This window comes from Canis aureus, chromosome 27 (assembly GCF_053574225.1).
Source record: "Canis aureus isolate CA01 chromosome 27, VMU_Caureus_v.1.0, whole genome shotgun sequence".
NCBI classification, from domain to species: Eukaryota; Metazoa; Chordata; class Mammalia; order Carnivora; family Canidae; genus Canis; species Canis aureus.
In genome coordinates this window covers 35,284,808-35,304,557 of record NC_135637.1, presented here as the reverse complement: position 1 = coordinate 35,304,557, position 19,750 = coordinate 35,284,808, and positions in this window count along the sequence as shown.

Genomic DNA, 19,750 nt, shown 5'->3' with positions numbered 1-19,750 from the left:
TCACCCCGGCCCCCACCCCGGCCTCTGCTGCACTTGCAACACTCCTCGTGTCACCACAAAGCCAGGCCGCTCCGCCCCTCGGGGGATCCCTAGCAGGTGAGCGAGGCCAGAGCCAGGCCAGATCCCGGCTTCGACATCCAGGGCGAGCGCGTGCATCAGTCAGTCAAGTGGCCATCTCGCTTCCTCCAATTTAATAATCTGCGATGTTGGAACAGCGGCGCACCCTCCTCGTTCTAACAATGGGAATAAAGGGCTCAGGAATAGGACGTGCCTGGCCCAAAGCCACGGTGTCGGCAGAGCTGGGCCCTCGCCCCCGGTCAGGAATCCTATTCACCCAGAGTCAAAGCCCCGCGCCCACGGCGACGAGGGCGGCAGGGAACCCGCCGGCTTGGGAGGGGCCCAGCGGCTGCGCGCGGCGTTCGGTTCCCACACTCGCCTGACTGGAACTCGGCCCTGCCACGACCGGCGGAAGGCTGCCGGTCACGGTCCCGCGCGCCGGACTGTCCGCGCCGCGCTCACCCGGCGGCCCCACAGCGTCACCTCAGCGGGCGGCGCCTCCAGCCTCCGGCCCCGCCCCGCGCGCATGCGCGCCCCCCCGCCGCCGCGCCCCTCCCCCCGCGCACGCCGTGCGCACGCGCAGTCTCTGCTCTGCCACGCGCCCCGGGCTCGGTGGCGGCAGACGTCGTCGGGAACCGGCGGCGGGTGTGGGGGGTGCCGGGGTGCCGGGAGGCGGGAACGGTGGGCGCGGCCGACGTGTCCTCCCCCGCCTCCCGCAGGGAAGGCTGTGGATCCGCCCCGGGCCCTAAGTGCCCGCCGCGGCACGGGCGCCTGCCCCTCGAGTTGGGGTGCTGGGCAGAGGGGCGGACGGGAGCTGCGGCGGCGCGGAAGGTGGGGCGCTTGGGGGGCAGGACGCGCGGGGCTCCTCCTCCTCTTTCTCCTTCTCCTCCTCCCCTTCCTCCCCCTTTCTCCTCCTCACCCTCCTCCTCCAACCCCCTCTTTCTCCTCCTCCTCCTCCCCTTCTCCCCTCCCCCTCCCCTCCCCCTCCCTTCCCCCTCCTTTCCCTCCTCCTCCTCCCCTTTCTCCTTCTCCTCCACCTCCTCCTCCCCCTCTTTCTCCTTCTCCCCCTCCTGCTTCCCTTCCTCCTCCCCCGCCTCCTCCTCCTCCTCCCCCTCTTTCTCCTTCTCCTCCCCCTCCTCCTCCCCCTCCTCCTCCCCCTCCCCCTCCCCCTCCACCACCAGGGTACCTTCGGTGCGGGACGTGGGCTTTGTCCCCCCCTCCCCACGGGGAAGGCGGCACAGGTGGTGCCTGGCATCGTGGACTTAACCACACTCCCGGAGTCTCACTGCGGCTCCATGTCTGCCTCGCCCCAAGAGCTTGGCCAGTTTACCTTACCTCTCCTGTGCCTCAGTTTCCTCAGCTGGAAAAGGAGTCAGGGATCGTGCTTCACAGGATGGCCTGTTGTGAAGATCCAATGAGTCAGTGTAGGAGAATGACATTGGTGCCTAACAAACATTTTATGAGCGCGCGGGTGTTACTATTACTGTTTTTTATTAGAGCTGTGTGTAACAGGATGTTTAATGGGTCTTTTCCTGTTACCCTAGAATTTATGAGTCAGGGCACAAAGATGACCCAGAGGTGTTAGGTATTCCACACAGTAAAGACAATACCGGACATATAAGCAGAGCTTATTAAAAGCCTGTTGAACCTGCCAGAAGAGAGAATGGAGGAGTCCAGGGAAGGTGATGGGAATATTCCATATTTTGATTATCGTGGTCAATTTTGTTGAACTCTAAACCTAAAAGGGTGAATGTTACTTACACAAATTAAACAATAATAAACCTGAAGAATATTAATGAAAGACCCATTCAGAAAATGAAAGGCAAGCCACAAACTGGAAGGAAATCAAAACACACATCTGATAAAGGATTTTATACAGACTACATAAAGAACTCACTCAACTCTCTAATAAAACTACAAAAATAACAGATACTCCCAACAAAGAAGTTGTACAAATGGCAAATAAGCACGTGAAGGATCATTAGGGGAACACAAAGCACACTGAGATGCCACTAAACCACTACACATCCAATATAAAGGGCAAGATCAAGTGTTGATGAGGCTGCAGAGAGACTAGAATTCTGATACATTATTGATAAGAGTGCAAAATAGTACAATTTGGAAACATTTTGGTGGTTTCTTAGAAAGTTGCCATACGCTAACCATTCGACCCAGCAAAAATCCTACTCTTCATTTACCCAATAGAGATGAAAACATCCACAGTAGACTTGTACTCAACTGTTCACAGAAGCAGCATTAATAGTCAAAAACTAGAAATAACCTAAATGTTATCAATTAGTGCACTGGTAAATTGTGATAGATCCATACAATGGGGTACTCTTCAGCAAAAACAGGACCAAACTACTCATATATGCACAAACATGGATGAATCTGAAATTTGATAGGCTAAATGAAAGAAGCCAGATGCCAAAAGCCTACCTACTGCCATTACCAATGACATTCTGAAGACAAAACTTTAGTGACAGAGCAGATCAGCAGTTAGGGGGTGTGAATCAGGGGAGAGAATTCTCTGTAAAGGAACACAAGGTGAACTCTCAGGGTGGTTGGGGATGTTCTAGATCATAATTGTGACTACATTCATCAAAACTCATTAGTTATACTCTCAAAATGGGTGAACTTTGTTGTAAACAAACCATACCTGAATTTAAAAAAAGAAAACAGAGTTGGCCCAAGAGGAAGCTATAAGCAGTAGGCCCTTTAGGTAGAGAGAACTTTGCTCTTTCTACGACTTCATTCTCCATGACCCAACATCAGAGAAGCAAGAAACTAAGGTTGGTGGAAGGAGGAGATGGTTTTGAATCAAGAGGCAGCCACATCCCATCCTTCCTATTAAGGTACTAAGCCGTAAACTCAGCTGGCAATGGGAGTGGGCAAAGGTTTACCTTGTATTTGAGATTGAACTTGCTGGACTTTGAATAACTGCTAGGCATTGGCAAGTTATACATTCTGCCCAAAATATGATTAAGGGGAAATGTGGGAAATTTGACAGGGATTGATTGAAAGCAGCAATTAGAGAAAGCAACTTTATATACCTTCTGTGATGAGATGGTTCAATCATTTGATTGCATATGTCATTAAATTAATAAACCTCCAGAACATATCATGTGTGACTCATATGTAATGTGTTGTTAAACAACCAGATTCACCGGAATAAATTTCAAAGATATAATTGGCTTTATTAAATGATTCATGAACTGAGCAGCATCTCATCTAGCAAGTAGAGGAGGGCTCCAAAGGGCCACAGAAAGGGAAAGGTTTTGAAAGGCAGGACAAGGAAGTCATAAACAGAAAAACGGATTCTTTCATGTGAGGTCACCTTCCTTTGGGGAAAATCGGGTTTTAGTTGGATTACGTCATCTTCCTTTGGGGGATGGAGAGGGCCCATAGCACTGGTTACCTTGTTGGTGCTGACCAGAAAATTCCTAATAAACCAGTTAAGACTACATTTCTGGGGGACATTGAAATTGCAGTTAGGTTAGGTATTTAAACCCTGGTTTGGTGATGCGGCCTAGCATGAGTGACTCCATTTTGGGCTTTTGGTTTTCTTTTTCAAGGTATTTTTCAAGTGTATGTAGGTGCTGTTGCTGTTAATAAAGTACAAAATCACTTAAAATATTACTGAACTCATACCTTTGTCATTATGTATTTTCTTGATCAGCAGGTACTGAAAGTGTAACTGCTATAATGGGGAGCCCCCCCCCAAAAAAATTGTCTTTATAAAGGAGTCTTTGTCCTTGGAAGCATTGGTATAGGGGAACCATCATAGTCCTTAGGGAACAAGAATGGGAATGGATCCTTCTGGGGACTGGAGATGTCAAGCAGGAGAGAAGAACCAGGATAGTGCCATGTTGTATACATTACAAGTGAAGAACTTTTCAAGAAATCAGGAGTCTGGGAGCCTGGCTCTGTTTCTGAGCAGAGTCTGACCTCCTGTCCTACCCGTGGGCCCCAGATTGGCTGACCGGTCACTGTGGCTGTCCGGCTGTATCCCCTATACCTAGGATACTGGAAGGTGCTTGGTAAATATTTGCAGATAAATAAACACTTAAATGTTATGAGGTTAGTACTGCCATCCCCATCTCACATGTAAGGAGAAAAGCTCACTCAGGTTAAGAGAATTGCACTTTAGCTAGTAAATAGTAGACTTGAGGGCGGGATTGAACCTAGGCCTATTGAACTGGAGAGCCCAAGTTCATAACTGTGCTAGCAGCCCCTGAAGCATGCAAGGTGCCCACGATAAGAAGCCCACAGCAGCTCGGCTGATGCTCTGGTGTTAATGCAGAAGTGGCAAGGGCCCAGGGCCATGGGAGGGTGCCCTTAGAGCCAGCCAGGCTCCTAGTGGACAGCTGGGTGGCCAGGATACAGAAAAGGAAGATGACTCGCCATCACCAGGGCCACATACAAGCTTGGAAAGGGGCCTGAGTGGGAGAGGTGTGCAGCTGTCAGTGTTTCAAGGCCACATGTTGGCTACAGGCCTGGCCCTACAAGGACTCTTAGGGGGAATCAATGCTGTATACCCACCCACCAAGTGCAGGACAAAAGCTAGCCCCTTCTGTATACCCCAAGGACCACTTCCCAGCCAGTCTCTGGCCTTCCTCGAAGTCCCTGTGGCTAGGTTCCCTGCTTGGAGGCCACTGTGAGGCACCACACATCAGCACACATTGCACTTTTTAAACGAGGTGAAAAATTCAGCTGTGATTTTGGGCGTGCTCACCTGTCACAGTTTGTAGAATGTCTGCTCCAACATGTCCCAGGGACACTCTTTGAGTCCAATAATATAGGTGATCTTTGAGCAACACAAGTTTGAACTGTGTGGGTCCATTTATACGCAGATTTTTTTAGAGTGCAATGCTGTAAATGTATTTTCTCTTCTTTAGAAATTTCTTTTTTTTTTTCTATTTCTTTAGGAATTTCTTAATAACATTTTCTTTTCTTGTGCTTACTTTACTGTAAGAATGCAGTATATGATATGTGTAACATACACAATGTGTGGTAATCGACTGTTTGTGTTATCAGGAAGGCTTCCGGTCAACAGAAGACTATTAGTAGTTAAGTTTTGGGGGGAATCAAAAGTTATATGTGGATTTTTTACTTCATGGGAAGTCAATGCCCCTAACCCCTGCCTTGTTCAGGGATCTATTGTATTTGAGGAATAAAAATGAGCAATGATAAAAATATGTTTTTACTTCCACTTTCTTTGCTAATTCCCCAGAATAGGCCACCCAAATCGACTTATTTTTTGAAATTTAAAACTTTTAAAATTAAGACTTCAAAATGTGGTGCAGTGAAGACTAAAAACACTGACTATGAGAGTATCCCTTTTTTGCCTTTAATTTTCTACAACTCCCCAATTCCTCTTTGCTTTCTTTACATTTTTTTGAAATTTAAATTCAATTTGCCAACATATAACACCTAGTGCTTATCCCATCAGGTGCCCTCCTCAGTGCCCTTCACCCAGGAACCCCCCTACCTCCCCTTCTGCAACCCTTTGTTTCCCAGAGTTAGGAGTCTCTCATGTTGTCTCCCTCTCTGATTTTCCCTACTCAGTTCCCCTCCTTTCCCCTATAATCCCTTTCACTATTTCTTACATTCCACGTATGAGTGAAATCATATGATGATTGTCCTTCTCCAATTAACTTATTTGGATGCTAATCTGCTCCCTCCACCTTCAGAAGGCAGCCCCTCAAGTGTGTCTTTTCTCTTATTGCTGCCAGATGGAGCACCCTTTTGTTTTAGTGAGGGTATCCCTTGGAGATCATGGCCATGCCCTGCCTCCACACTTCCAAATCTCTGCACCACTTGGAATACCTTGCTCTTCCCGAAAGTTAGGATAGACGTATGCCACCCTCATAGCCAGTGCTGGGTTTCTCTTTTGGGTGGGCAGCAATAAGTTGGTTGCTGACAGCTCTCTCTGCATTAGTTGCTTTTTTAAAAGATTTTATTTATTTATTCATGAGAGACAGAGAGAGGCAGAGACACATGTAGAGGGAGAAGCAGGCTCCATGCAGGGAGCCCGACGTAGGACTCGATCCCGGGACTCCAGGATTACGCCCTGGGCCAAAGGCAGGCACTCAACCGCTGAGCCACCCAGGCATCCCTTGCATTAGTTAGTTAGTTTTAATCACCCTTTTTGTCTTCTTGGGGTTCAATTTCCCAAAGACCTAACATGGCAGGCAGAGCTTGGAAGGCAGACCTCAAGAAGCCCTTCCCTGGGCTATTCAATCAAATGGTGCTCCTGGTACTACTGTGAAGGTCCTCAGCAGGTGGAAGGAAGGTTAGAACCAGGGAGGTGAAATGAGACTGCTCATCCTGGATGGCTTGGGGCACCGTGGAACCACAAGAGCCCCTGGATGCCTTGGCAAGAGGCAGAGCCGCACAAGTGCAGAGTTGCAGGGGGAGGGAGGAGACAATGGGGGGTGTCGCAGACAGCCACCAAGGGGTGAGAAGGGATCCCAGTAGGGCTTCATGAGTCCACGAGAACATGATGGCTCATCTCTGTAGTCACGAGGCCCAGCAAAGGACTCTACCTGCCCTTGGGGGCTTTGAGGGGCCTTGAGTCAGGGATTCGGACAGCCTCTGGAAATCGACAATGATGTCTGATCGACAGCCAGCAAGGAAATGGGGACGTCAGCTCTGCGACCTCATGGAACTACATTTTGCCCACAACCTGAAGGAGTGTAGAAGTGGATGCATCATCTTTGGAGCACCCAGAGAAGAGCGTGGCCTTGTCAACACCTTGATTTCACCCTCATGAAACCCGAAAGTTGAGAACAAGCCATGCCTTTTGAGTGTTGAAGGGGGGTAGGATATGCCACCCCCAAATGTGCCACTTTGGCATGTGGAGTTTTTTGAGCTGAAATCAATCAAGGCCTAACAGACTCGAGAAAAACTTTTACCTCTCTCTTAATAACTTAAAGGAACTTAGAGGGGGCCTGGCCCAGAAAGAGAGCTATTAGCAGAGAACACTTTTTATCTGAAAGACCGATTTGCTGGGCAGGGCGCACATCTAATTACTAAACATCTGCTCTTTGCACAGTCCTGCAGATTACCCTCCTCCCTCCTCCCTTTTGAAGCCAGGCCCCTAACCCATTCTTCAACTCAGGGTGGCAAATAAGCCTCAACTGTGGAACTTGCCCTTGAGCCTCATGCTTTTAGAGCTCCTGTATGTAGGAAGTTGAGTTTGTTTTTCTTCTGTTCATCTGTCTTATATCAACTTAACAGACCAGCCAATGAACTAGAAGAGAAGAAAGGGAAAATTTCCCACCTCCGCAGTATACACACTATTTCCAAATGTCTCACATCTTTATGCAGCCCTCCAATTATATTTTTTTTTAGATTTTATTTATTTATTCATGAGAGACACAGAGAGAGAGAGAGGCAGAGACACAGGCAGAGGGAGAAGCAGACTCCTTGTGGGGAGCCTGATGTGGGACTCGATCCCGGGACCCTAGGATCACGCCCTGCGCCGAAGGCAGATGTTCAATCACTGAGCCACCCAGGCACTCCAGCAGCCCTCCAATTATGATATGAAGGTTGTAGCTGGTCACACTGACTCAAGCACTGATCACCATTTGTTTTATTGTGGCTCCTGAGGACATGTTGATACCCTTCTGTTAATTTTACCTGTATCCCTTACAGTTATAGTAACAGTCTATTTTGTGTACTGGAGATTTGTGGATACTCATTTCCACTCTTTGGTTTAGCAAACACTGGGGTTAAGTGGTGTTTTGCTGGGCCTCGTGACAAGAGAGATGAGCAGTCATGTTCTCGTGGACTCGTGAAGGAGCAGAAGAGCAAAAGGCCAAGAGCAATGGCCTGGTTAGATCCTGGCTGTGCCATTCCCTAGCCCAGTGACGTGTCACTGTGTCCTCCTCTCAGTTGGTGTACTGATGGCTGTGCCCAAGGGTTACAGTCTGTGATATTGTGATTTGTAATAAATATTTATTTGGTCTTCGTCCTGTTCCTGGTATAGAGCTCCTAAAACTTGGAATTTCATAAATGAGAAGACTACTAAAGGTGTCTTTTGTTCTGTTACTGAAGTGACTTTTGGAAGCACCTAGGGATGGGATCTGGTTGCCAAGGAAACCAGCCTTGGGTTAGAGATTTGGAACTTTCAGCCCCATGCCTCTGACCTCTGCCGAGGGGAGAGGGTCTGGAGATTGAGTTCAGGCACCAATAGCCAATGATTTAATCTGTTTTGTCTGTGTAATAAAGTCCCCACGAAACCCCTGAAAGACAGGATTTGAAGAGCTTCAGAGTTGGTGAACAAGGAGATTTGGAGAAAGTGGTGCATTCAAAGGACATGGAAACTCCACACGCTTTCCCCAGACCTTGCTTTGTGCATCTCTTTCATCTGGCTGTTCCTGATTTGTATTCTTTTATAATAAACTGGTCATCTAATAAGTCTAATAATGTTCTCTGAGTTCAGCAAGCCACTCTAGCAAAGTAAGTAAACCTCAGGAGGGGGTCATGACCACCTCTGATTTATAGCCAGTGGGTCAGAAGCGCAGGTGACAACCTGGACTTGTGATTGGCATCTAAGGTGGGGCAGTCTTATAGGACTGAGCCCCCACCCTGTGGAATCTGATGGTATCTCCAGGTGGACAGTGTCAGAATTGAGTTAAATTGTAGGACACCCAGGAAAAATGCTTAGTGGTGGAGAAAACTCCAAATGTCAAAATTGGGAGAACCAGAGAATCATATACATGCATCACTCTGAACAGTGTCTGGCACACCCAGTGCCAGGTGAGTATGCTTGTGGCTACTGTCATCAAGTCACTAGCCAGACAGCTCAGATAGGCTTTGGCATTGTGATGATGACACCTAAGACACACCTATAGGTCCATTTGTCAGGTAGGTAAAGAAGCTGAAGGTAGGAGATGCCAACCACACCTGGTCAAGAACTGAGGAAGAGCCAGAGCTGATTCTCACCATCCTCAAAGCCAGGTGTGAGAGCAAAAGAACTAACACCAACACAGACATGAATTCTTTTTAAGAAGCATAATGTTGGAGAGCACCTGGCTGGCTCAGTTGGCAGAGCTTAGGACTCCTGATCTCGGGGTCATGAATTCAAGCCCTACATTGCGTCTAGAAATTACTTAAATAAATAAGCTTAAAAACGTGTTTTTTTGTTTTGTTTTGTTTTGTTTTGTTTTACTTCTTAAAAAAAAAAAAGAGCATAGCATTTACCTTGTGAACTGGGAGCTGACAGGGGCCTCTAGGTGGGGTGTTATCTGGTGATGCCTACAAGGTTCCCCCAGCTTTCCCAAGCTCATTTCAGGAGGCCTGTAGAGCAAGAGTCAAGGTTGACCTGATTGGCAAGCCACATTATGTCACTGCGCCTTCCCGCCCCTCAAAGTAGGAGAGCTCCTCTGCCTTCCTGCGTCCAGAGCTTGCCCAGCTGCCAGGCTCAGCTCATGTTCTGTTTCTTGTGAGAAGCCTCTCTGCCACAGTGACCCTGCCTGACTTCTCATGACACTATGGGGATCCCAAACACTAACTCCTCAAGTCTATTGCTTAGCTCATCAGAGCACAGCATCACCCTGGCTGGGGAGGGGGTGTCACCTCCCATTAAGACCTCCCTCCCCATCCCTGCTCCTGAGTAGACTGTGGGCTCCATCAAAAAGAAGCTTTCTGACTTTTCTGTTTGGAGGTGCTTCCCACACCAGTACAGGATGTTTGGGAAGGGAGAAACATCTCCACTGTAGAAAGGACAACGAGTCTCTGGCATTTGCTTTGGAACGGAGAGCTTTGGGCTGGACAGTCTAGATAACGTTCACCCTGAAAACAGCCTTGCAGAGCAGGGGTGCTGGGGGAACTACATCCCTCCACTGTGCAGGGGAGTGGCTTGTCATCGCCCATCCCTTCCCCAGAAGCAGCCATCCCCACTTGGCTCCCCAGCATATCCTGTCGGGTGGCTCCCTGCTCAGGCCTCTGAAACAGTTGGCTGGTGAATCTATGGTGTAAGCTAAGCCAACCACCCACAGCCAGCTTCCAAGCAAAGCTTGTTTTTGATTTTACGCATGTTTTTAAGCCCCAAAGACTACTGGTTCTGGGAAGGACTGGGTCACTATATGACCTTGGGTAGGCACTTTGCAGCCTCTGTGACTCCAGGTTGTAACTTGGCTTCCTTGGATTACAACGTTCTCCTCATCTTGTCGGTGTGCACTTGCCAGCGCCCTCTTCTCTGGAGAAAAGCCATGAGGGCATGGTCCACACTAAAGGAAAGGAACTCTACTCCATGGCACTCTGCTCCAGGTACCAGGCTGCACAGTGCAGCTGTAGCCACTGGCTAGTGGGCAGGACTGGGTTGGCCAGGGTACCAAAAAGGCAAGGCAGGGTTGTCGGCCAGCAACCCCTCCTACTGACTTCCCTGTCGCTTTTGTTTTTATCTGTTTTATTATAAAGATAACAGTTCCATTTGAAAAAGAAAGTTCAAACTGTAAAGAAAAAAGTCAGAGTTGCCCTGTCTCACTCCAGCCCCCTCCCTGAAGGCCACCTCCCTTCACCATTTCTGTTTCCAGTTTTTTACTATGGTTACCTCCATAACTCTAACATGCACACCCATGTCTTGATTTTTCAACTGTACATGGTTTCTCTTGGCTGTGATCTATGAAAAATGTGAAATGAGCACATTTACATGACCTCTGCTTGTTATTACTTTTCAAATCCAGTACTTCCGAAGGATCCACACTGAGTGCCTGCCTAAAATGCAGACCCCCAGACCCCAGAGAAAATTATCTGAATGTGTGATGGGACCTAAAAATATGCATTTTTATCATCAACTCTAGTTAATTCTTATGTACATTATGGTTTGAGAATCATCATCCTAATGCCTACCTTTATGACTAAATACATCTCTTATCCCTTGGGATGCTTTTGTCTACTCTATCAGAAACCCAACTAAGGAGTGACATCAGCAAAAATGGAGAAGTAGGGAACTCCACATTCTATCCCATCATAAAACAATGAAACCATGGGCAGAAAATTTCAGGACCACCTTTTTTTGGAATTCAGAACATGAACCAAAGGGTTGCAGCAGCCTGGGAAAAACTGATTCCAGAAAAATGACTGATGGAATGAATAAGTCACAGGGATGAAAGGTACAGCATAGGGAATACAGTTAATGGTATTGTAATAGTGATGTTTGGTGACAGATGGTAGCTACACTTGTGGTGAGCAGAACATAACATACAGAGTAGGTAAATCACTATGTCCTACACCTGACACTAATGTAACACTTTGTGTTAATTATAGTTCAATGAAAAAAATTTTTTAAAGATTTTATTTATTTATTCATGAGAGACGCAGAGGCAGAGACACAGGCAGAGGGAGAAGCAGGCTCCTCACAAGGAGCCCGATGTGGGACTTGATCTCAGATCCCAGCATCACACCCTGAGCTGAAGGCCGACACTCAACCACTGAGCCACTCAGGTGTCCCATGAAAAAAAATTTTAATGAAAACGTGGATGGAACTGGAGGGTATTATGCTGAGTGAAGTAAGCCAGTCGGAGAAGGACAAACATTATATGTTCTCATTCATTTGGGGAATATAAATAATAGTGAAAGGGAATATAAGGGAAGGGGGAAGAAATGTGTGGGAAATATCAGAAAGGGAGACAGAACGTAAAGACTGCTAACTCTGGGAAACGAACTAGGGGTGTTGGAAGGGGAGGAGGGCGGGGGGTGGGAGTGAATGGGTGACGGGCACTGGGGGTTATTCTGTATGTTAGTAAATTGAACACCAATAAAAAAAAAAGAAAAAAGAAAAAATTTAAATAAGAAATGTAAAGTATTATATATCAAAAAGAAAAAAAGGCTGATTCTTAGTAAAAAAACCAAGGCTGAACTCTTCCCAAATTTGATGAATTTTAGTTAATAATAAAAAGATGTCTAACAAAGAAAAGCCCAGGGTCAGAGGATTCCACTAGTGAATTCTATCAAGTGTTTAAAGAAAAATTAACATCAATCCAAAAAATAGAAGAGGGAATACTTCCTAACTCATCCTACGAAGTGGTGTTACCCTGACCCCAAAGACAAAGACATCACAAGGAAAGTACAAATTGGTACCTCTTACGAATGTAAATGCAAAAATCCACAACAAAATACTAGCAACTGAATCCAATAGCATATTAAAAAGGATTATACACCATGACCAAGTGGGATTTATCCCAGCAATTCAAATTTGGTTTAACATACAAAAATCAGTCAATACAATATACCATATTAATAAAATAAGGGAGGAAAACACATGATCATGTCAATAGACACAGAAAAAGCGTTTGACAAAGCCAAATACCCTTTCATGACAAAAACATGCAACAAACTAGGACAAGAAGGGAACTTTCTCAATCTAATAAAGGGCATCTATGAAAAACCCAGAGCTAACATTATATTTAATGGTGAAAGACTGAACACTTTCCCCCTAAGAACAGGAATAAGACAAGGATATTCACTCTTACTGCTTCTATTCAACATTGTGCTGGAGGTTGCAGGCAGGATAATTAGACAAGAAAAAGAAATAAAGACATCCAGATTGAAAAGGAAGAGATAAAATTATATTTTCAGGTGACATGATCTTGTGTATAGAACATCCTAAGAAGCTATGAAAAAAAAAACCCTCAAAAAACTATTAGAGCTAATAAGGGAGTTCAGTAAAGTTGCAGGACACAAAATCAATATACAATATCAGTTACACTTTTATATACTAGCAATGAGCAATCTGAAAATGAAATTAAAATAATTCCATTTACAATAGTGTCAAAATAATAAAAATACTTAGGAATGAACTAAAGAAGTGCAAGTATTAATGTATGAAAAACTATAAAATGTTGTTGAAAGACAATGGAAAGATCTGTGTTCATAGACAAGAAGACAATATCAAGATGGTACTCTCCAAATTGATCTTCAGATTCCAGTGCACTCCTATCCAAACTCTGCCTTTTTTTTTTTTTTAAGTAGGCTGACTCTAGGGGCACCTGGGTGGCTCTGCTGGTTAGGTGTCTGCCTTTGGCTCAGGTCATGATTCCAGGATCCTGGGATCAAGCCCATATTTGGCTCACTGTTCAGTGGAGAGTCTGCTTCTCCCTCTCTCTCTGACCATACCGCCTCCACCCCCGCTTGTATTCTCACACTCTCTCATATGAACAAATAAAAAATCTTTTTTAAAAAGGTTTGGAATTGCAAGGGATACAGAAGAGCCAACACTGTCTTAAACAATGTTGGAAGACTCATACTTGGTGATTCCAAAACTTAATACAAAAACTACAGTAATCAAGACTATGTGGTACTAGCATTTAGACATATAAACCAGTGGAATAGAATTGAAAGTGCAAAAACAGGTCCATACATTTATGGTCAGTTGATTTTTGACAAGGCTTCCAATGGGGAAAAAAGTCTTTTTAACAAATGGTGCTGTAACAACTGGATATCCACATACCAAAGGATGAATGAACTTGGACCCGTACCTCATACCATATACGCAAATTAGCTCAAAATGGACTACATACCTAAATATAAGAGCTAAAACCGTAAAACTCATGGGTGAAAACATAGGTGAAAATCTGCAAGACCTTAGATTAGATAACTACTTCTTAGATATGACACCAAAAACACAATCAAAGCAATCAAAGAAAAAATATATATAAATTGCACCTTACCAAAATTAAAAAACTTTTGTGCAGCAAAGAGCATCGTTAGGGGCACCTGGCTGGCTCAGTCAGTGGAGCGTGCAACTCTTGATCTCGGGGTTGTGAGTTTGTCCTCCATGTTGGGTGTAGAGTTTACTTTTAAACACAACAACAATGGGCATTATAAAAAAAAAAAGTGTAAAGACAGATCACAGAATGGGAAAAATATTTGGAAATCCTATATCTGATAAGCATTGAGTTTACAAAATTATAAAGTACTCTTACAACTCAGTAAAAAAAGGCCACTCAATTTTAAAATGGGAAAGGAATTTGAACTGACAGTTCTCCAGAGAAGATATACAAATGGTCAATAAACACATGAAAAGATGCTCAATATTATTGGTCATCAGGGAAATGCAAATCAAAGATATGAGACACCACTTCACACCAACTGGGTTTAAAAAATAGTAACGACAAGGGGCACCCGGGTGGCCCAGTTGGTTAAACATCCGCCTTTATCTTGGGTCATGATCCCAGGGTCCTGGGATTGAGGCCCATGTAGGATTCCCTCCTCAGCAAGGAGCTTGTTTCTCCCTCTCTCTCTCCGCTGCTTCCCCTTCTTGTGGTCTCTTGCTCTCTCACTCTCTCTTAAATAAATAAAATCTTTTTTTTTAAAGGTGATGACAATAACAATAATTGGTGAGGATGTGGAGAAATTGGAACTCTTATACACAGCTGGTGGGGATGCCAGATGGTGCGGCTGCTGCGCAAAAGTTTAGCAGTTCCTCAAAAAATTAAACATATGGGGATGCCGCCAACATATAGCGGTTGGGTGCCTGCCTTGGGCTCAGGTTGTGATCTTGGAGGCCCGGGATCGAGTCCCGCATCAGACTCCCTGCATGGAGCCTGCTTCTCTCTCTGCCTGTATCTCTGCCTCTCTCTCTTAGTCTGTGTCTCTCATGAATAAATAAATAAATCTTTAAAAAAATTAAACATATAGTTACCATACAACCCAGCAATTTCTCATCTACTTCTTTGAGAGAAATGAAAACATATGTCCACCCAAAACAGAAAACACACTTGTACATAAGTGTTCACAGCGGCTTTATTCACATAGCTGAAAAGTGTAAATAAACCAATGTCCATCAACTGATGAGAGGATAGCAAATGTGTAGAGTAGCTCTCCCTTATCTGTGGTTCTGCTTTCCGTGGTTTCAGTTACCATGGTCTCTTGCATCTGGAAGCAGCGTCAGAAGGTCAGGCTAACGTTACGTCACAATGCCTACGTCATTCACTCACTCCATCTCATCACCTAGGCATCTTATTGATCATCACAAGAAGAGAAAGAGGGAGTATAATACAATAAGCTATTTGGAGAGAGAGAGACCACATTCACATAACTTTCATAACAGTATATTGTTATAGTTGTTATATTATTAGCTACAGTTGTTTTTCTTACTGCCCCTAATTTATAAATCAAACTCCATCATAGGTGTGTATGTTGGGGAGAAAACATAGTATATAAAGGGTTTGCTATTTCCCACAGTTTTAGGCATCCGCAAGGGGTCTTGGAACATAACCCCATGGTTAAGAGAGAACTGTAATTATTTTTGAGCCATAAAAAGAAGGAACGTGCTGACAGGCTAGAATGTGGGTGAACCTAGAAAACATGATGCTAAGTGAAAGAAGCCGGACACAAAAGGCCACATATTACATGATACTATTTAAATGAAATGTCCAGAACAGGCAAAGTCATAGACACCGGAAGTAGATTAGTGGTTGCCAGGGCTTTACCATATTTCACGTTGTCGAGGTTTCTAATGTTTGCCTTTGTTCTCTCATTAGCTGGCTTCCATCTGAGACTTCCAGATGGGCTCTACAGTCACTGTGTGGCTGGCATGGGTTCCCCATGGTCATGCTGGCCTGTCGCTCCCAAGGGCTTGCACCCTGTGTGGGAGGGTGGCTGCAGAGTGCAGAGGTCCAAGGCCAGGCTGTTCGGTAGGATGGTTGGTGGGGGTGATTTGTGGGGGCCACACCCCACATCATCCAAGCCCAGAGAATGTTTTTTTTTTTTGCCTTTCTTTAAAAAATCCTTTTTTATTGTGAAAGATAGCATTCAACATAGACAAATAGCTTCACAGATTATTATCAAGTGAACAATTCAGTCCCCAGGTATCATCTTAGGGTCTCCATATGTCCTTCCGCTCACCTTTCCCCAGAGGTAAAGGCTGTCTACTTTCTTTCTTTTTTTTTTTTTTAAGATTTTGTTTATTTATTTGACAGAAAGAGAGAGCAGGGGCAGTGGCAGGCAGAGGGAGAGGGAGAAGCAGGCTCCCCAAGGAGCAGGAAGCCCGACACAGGGCTTGATCCCAGGACCGCAGAATCATGACCTGAGCCACAGGCAGACACTTAACTGACTGAGGTGCCCAGGCGCCCCATATCCTCACTTTCATGGTAATAATTTCTTTGCTCCTCATAGTTTCATCATGTATATATGCATTCCTATGTAATACGGTTTAATTCTGGCTGCTTTTAAACTTTATAGAAATAAAATATATCCCTGCAGAGCAAATACCCCAAACCTCAGAAGCCTGAAGCAAAGACAATTCTGTGATTCTCAAGAACTTGTGTTGACTGGGTTCAGGGTGGATGATTCTTGCTCAAGGCCTTGCATATGGTCATGGGGGCGAGGAGCACCTTTGGGACCCCTCCCCTCTATCTCTGGTAGTCATTGCTAGCTGTTGGCTGGACCATCCACACCTGGCCTCTATGTCCGATCTAAGCTTGCTCCTTACACAGTGCCTGGGCTCCAAGAAGGGGCTGCTGGAGGGGACTGGGAGGAAGCTATATCACCCTTTAGGACCTAGCCTGGAAGTCACAGAGCATCATTCTTGTGGCCTTCCCTGATCCTAGGGGAAGAAACTCAGACCCCCCTCCCATGTTTCAATGATGGAGGTGGGGGTAGGAAATCAACAACCTGGAAGATCATGTACGTGTATGCACATGTGCATAGTGGCATAACACAACAGCCAAAAGATGGTGGCAACCCAAGTGTCCATTGATGGATGAATGGATGAACATTATATGGTCCATCTATACACTGGAATATTACTCAGCCTTAAAGAAGGAAATTCTGGCACATGCTACCAAATGGATTACATTGAGGACATTAGGTTAAGTGAACTAAGCCAGTCACAAAAAGCCAGATGCTGTCTGATTCTATGTGTATGAGGGACCTGGAGTAGTCAAATTCATAGAAACAGAAGGTAGAGTGGTGGTTGCCAGGGGAAGAAATGGGGAGTTATTGTTTAATAGGTGTAGAGTTTTGGTTTGGGAAGCTGAAAAGGTTCTGGAGAAGGATGGTGGTGATGGCTGCACAATGGGAACGTACTTAACTTTGCTGAAATGCACAAAATTTAAGATGGTAAGTTTTATGTATATTTTACCACAATTTTTTTAAAAATTAACTTAAGTTTTAAAAAGAAGAGAATGTGTGATTAATAATATCTTTGGATATTTCTTTTTCTTTTTTTAAAGATTTTACTTATTTATTCATGGGAGACACAGAGAGGCAGAGACACAGGCAGAAGGGGAAGCAGGCTCTATGCAGGGAGCCTGATGTGGGACTCGATCCCAGGACCCCGGGATCACGACCTGAGCCAAAGGTAGACGCTCAACCACTGAGCCACCCAGACGTCCCCTCTTTGGATATTTCTAAATTTATGGCGTTTTTGGAAAATACAACCTGCCACCGAATCATACAACTTATAGTTTGGGGTCTTGTATCTCTTTACCCAACACTGAGTTTATAAAATTCTCACAAGTTGTGTGTTGCTAAGTTTTTGTGGCTGCATACTATTACCCCGTGTGGCTATGCTGCGATATTTACCCCTCCTGTGGATGGACATTTGGGGACACTCCGGCTTGGGGCTAAGAAAAACAATGGTGCTACAGATGTTCCTGTACCTGTACCCCAGTGCACATGGGCACTTGTTTCCCTAATTATGGGACAGATGCTCATTCAACTTTTTTTTTTCAACTGAAAACAGCCAAAGATTTTCTAATGTGGTTGTACCAATATGCACCCCAGCATGCGTGTGAGAGGAGCTGTTTCTTCACCAACTCCCTGACACTCTGGGGGTGCCAGAAGATCTTTAACTGACCCTACTTGGCATTCTTCCTGGCAGGGCCTGGTTTTCTCCCCCCAGCTGCTCAGGCTGGCATTTTCAGAGGTGCATGTCTGCATCTTCCTGGGCCACAGCCCATCTGGGGAGGCCCTCCCAGGACAAAGTGGCTCCCAGGGATACACTTGGAAGCTGCAGCCCTCTCTCTCCCAGTTCCTGGCTCCTGGTCCACACACACAGTTCATATTTACCTCCACTGTAGTTTATCTGTCCATCTGATCCCATCTCCTTCCTCACTTCCAAAAATTATCCAAAGACTCTCAAAATTTCTGGTCCACTGATGAAATTTTAAATTATTTTCCATATTGCCATGGGTCTGTTCACTAGCTCTCTATATGGTTATTATTGTGCACAATGGGACATTCTATATTGGGAGGGAGGGGAGTCTATCTGTTGTCTTGGACCTCATCCTCAGCCCAGGGTCTCTGACTCACTCCTGCCTCTCAGGTCCGGGGTTGTGAGCCCCAAGACCCCAGCATGCCCTGGGGATGGCCCTTTCCCCCCTGGAAATAAGAGGCCTACTGAGTTTGTGTCCACCCAGCTGAAAGACTACATTTCACCTTTCCCGGCAGCTAGATGTGGCCATGTGACTATTGTGGAATGGCAGCTTCTGGAAAGGTGGGTCCTTGATTTTTCTCCTTTGAACTTTCTTCCAGGTACCACCCAGGCCAAGCCCAGCCATACTGGTTCTTCCATTGTTCTACTGCTATTTCCCCTAGCCCACTCCACAGTGCTTGTTACTGTTCTGTCCCAAGGTCTCCCCTTTCCCAGAAAGCCTGTTCCATTTTCACCCTGGCGAACTCCTACTCATTCTTCTAAACCACATACAGGGCAGCTTTTCTCTACAACCTCCCAGCCTCATAGGTAGGTGGCGAGTCTCTTCTGCCTAACGCCTCTCCACCCACTATCACTGAGTCTGCAGGGTCTGGAATGAGAGCAGAAGTTACAGTCTGAGGCAGCATCCTTGCATTGTGGATGTCCAGCTAGCATGTGCTGCAGGGGGCAGACCCAGCCAAAGCCAATGGTAAGACTGGGCATCCCCAGCTCTGCATCTTTGGTGAGAGGGTGCAGAGAAGGGGGTGTCTGCAGGGGGAAAACAAGGGCAACTAGAGATGAATCTGCACTCCAGGCCCTGCCAGACTCCCTGGGCATGCAGGCAAATGGGCAAGCCAGGAGGCACCACATCCTCCCAATCCTGGGAAGGCAGCATGAGTGTCCCCATGTCCTTGGCATGGTTAACCTGGCCCTGGTTATCCAGTTCTGACTCACTCCTTGTTTGGGCAAAATTCTGGCCTGGGTGCCAAGTCCTGAGAGCTTGACAAAGGCCAAGGGGAGTAACAAGATAGGATCTGAGGGCCAGCTCCTGGGAACAGTGTGGGTACCCAGGCTGTGTTTACAGCTGCTTCCTGCTCTGGCTCTCTGTCTGGTGAGCTGGGTGTGGCTACCGTCTGAGGAGGTGGGGGATCCTCTCCCAGCCCTCCGGGTGGACCCTCCACACCAGTCCGGAGTGTATGAAACAATCAGAGGGCAGTGGGGACAATAGCATGAGAGCTGGCAGCAGGTAGCAGGGGTAAAATATTCTAAGGTTTTGGAGCAAAGATACTGTTAGAGGTTATTCACTTTAGAAGGTGACCACTGACACCAGCAAGGAAGATATCATTTGCAAACAAGTAAAAGAAAAAAAATAAGAAAGAGACAAAAACAATCCAAAAGAAATCAGAAAGGAGGAGTAGAGAGGGATATCTGGACATAAAATGTTACAAGTAGATCCAAATATACCTATAATCACAAAAAATATAAAGGGACCAAATGCTCCAGATACAGAAAAAGATTGCCACCTTATATGAAAAATAATCCAGC